This window comes from Lepisosteus oculatus, chromosome 14 (assembly GCF_040954835.1).
Source record: "Lepisosteus oculatus isolate fLepOcu1 chromosome 14, fLepOcu1.hap2, whole genome shotgun sequence".
NCBI lineage: Eukaryota > Metazoa > Chordata > Actinopteri > Semionotiformes > Lepisosteidae > Lepisosteus > Lepisosteus oculatus.
The window spans coordinates 39848998-39851539 of NC_090709.1; positions in this window are offsets into that span (position 1 = coordinate 39848998).

Below are 2542 nucleotides of genomic sequence, written 5' to 3' on the forward strand. Positions count from 1 at the left end.
CTCTTCCTTCAGACGATGATGATATTAATAATAATAATAATAATAATAATGACCAGAATGAGGAGAATATCGCTAATACTGCTAATACTGCCGCCGAGAGCCCGGCCGCCCGTCCGGAAAACCACCTCGCGGCACGAAAGAAATCATACAAAAAAAAAACCCAAGCCGGACTTTTTTTCCTCCCTCTCTCTCTCTCGCTCTTTTAATTTTTTTTGTTTCCACCTCCGGCAGGGGGGGAGAGAGAGGCCGTTTCTTCGTCTCCTCCTCCTCCTCACTCGCCTTTTCAAACCCTCCTCCTCCTCCTGAGGAGAAAAACCCACTTCTTTCTTTTTAAATAAAAACGACTCGCGTTCGCGGAATGAGGGAAAAGGGGGGTGGGGGGGACAGAGGTGAAAAGACAACCCCCTCTTCCCGAACTGCGGGGGAACGGGGAGAAAAATAACGGGGTGAAAATAAAAAAACGGCGCTCGGAGCAGAGAGAGACGGGGTCCGTCAGCACAGGAGAGCCGCCAACGGCTACTGGGAGACGGCGCCGCGCGGGGGGCGCCGGAAGAGGCGGGGCGCCGCCGCGGCGCGGGCCAATCAGAGGGGCCGGGGGGAGGGGGCGGGCAGGCGCGTCGCCGGGGGCGTCGGGGACGCCGTCGCCAGGCCGCCAGGCCGCCAGCCAATCGGGGGGCACGTCGGGGCGGCGAAGGGGGCGGGGCCTTGCGCTGCGTCCAAAATGACGCCTCCCTCCCGCTCCTGCGTTCTCATTTGAGGCGAGGGGAGGAGTCGTCGGAGTGGGTGGTCTTCCGTGTGCGAGAGGAAAATAAATGCGATTAATTAAGTTCAGCCCTCCACGGGGGGGGGGGGGGGTGCGTTTGACAAAAGGCAGGGGGAAGAGGTGGCTCTGCTGTACACAGAGGGGGGTGGGGGTGGGGAACAGGCTGCCCAGTCCTGCGGTTGAAGCCGATACCCTGGCTTCTCTCCAGACACAGCTGGGTGAGCTCCTCCAGTCAGGACAGGAGGCTCTTCTGTACACAGAGGGGGGTGGGGGTGGGGAACAAGCTGCCCAGCCCTGTGGTTGAAGCCGATACCCTGGCTCCTCTCCAGACACAGCTGGGTGAGCTCCTCCAGTCAGGACAGGAGGCTCTACTGTACACAGAGGGGGGTGGGGGTGGGGAACAGGCTGCCCAGCCCTGTGGTTGAAGCCGATACCCTGGCTTCTCTCCAGACACAGCTGGGTGAGCTCCTCCAGTCAGGACAGGAGGCTCTACTGTACACAGAGAGGGGCGGGGGTGGGGAACAGGCTGCCCAGCCCTGTGGTTGAAGCCGATACCCTGGCTTCTCTCCAGACACAGCTGGGTGAGCTCCTCCAGTCAGGACAGGAGGCTCTGCTGTACACAGAGGGGGGTGGGGGTGGGGAACAAGCTGCCCAGCCCTGTGGTTGAAGCCGATACCCTGGCTTCTCTCCAGACACAGCTGGGTGAGCTCCTCCAGTCAGGACAGGAGGCTCTGCTGTACACAGAGGGGGGTGGGGGTGGGGAACAAGCTGCCCAGCCCTGTGGTTGAAGCCGATACCCTGGCTTCTCTCCAGACACAGCTGGGTGAGCTCCTCCAGTCAGGACAGGAGGCTCTGCTGTACACAGAGGGGGGTGGGGGTGGGGAACAAGCTGCTCGGCCCTGTGGTTGAAGCCGATACCCTGGCTTCTCTCCAGACACAGCTGGGTGAGCTCCTCCAGTCAGGACAGGAGGCTCTGCTCTACACAGAGGGGGGTGGGGGTGGGGAACAAGCTGCCCGGCCCTGTGGTTGAAGCCGATACCCTGGCTTCTCTCCAGACACAGCTGGGTGAGCTCCTCCAGTCAGGACAGGGGGCTCTTCTGTACACAGAGGGGGGTGGGGGTGGGGAACAAGCCGATACCCTGGCTTCTCTCCAGACACAGCTGGGTGAGCTCCTCCAGTCAGGACAGGAGGCTCTTCTGTACACAGAGGGGGGTGGGAGTGGGGAACAAGCCGCCCAGCCCTGTGGTTGAAGCCGATACCCTGGCTTCTCTCCAGACACAGCTGGGTGAGCTCCTCCAGTCAGGACAGGAGGCTCTGCTCTACACAGAGGGGGGTGGGGGTGGGGAACAAGCTGCCCGGCCCTGTGGTTGAAGCCGATACCCTGGCTTCTCTCCAGACACAGCTGGGTGAGCTCCTCCAGTCAGGACAGGGGGCTCTTCTGTACACAGAGGGGGGTGGGGGTGGGGAACAAGCCGATACCCTGGGGCTTCTCTCCAGACACAGCTGGGTGAGCTCCTCCAGTCAGGACAGGAGGCTCTACTGTACACAGAGGAGGGTGGGGGTGGGGAACAAGCTGCCCATCCCTGTGGTTGAAGCCGATACCCCGGCCTCTGTCCTGCATGGTCGATTAATCAGCTAGTGAGCTACAGAGGCAGTAAGGGCCCCCCCTGTCTGTGCCGTTTCCGATCTCCCCCCGGCGGCGCCGATGCCTGTGAGTGTGTCAGTGTGAGCCGCCGCGCGTCGAGCAGAGCCTGCTGGGAGTCAGGGACAGGAGCCTCG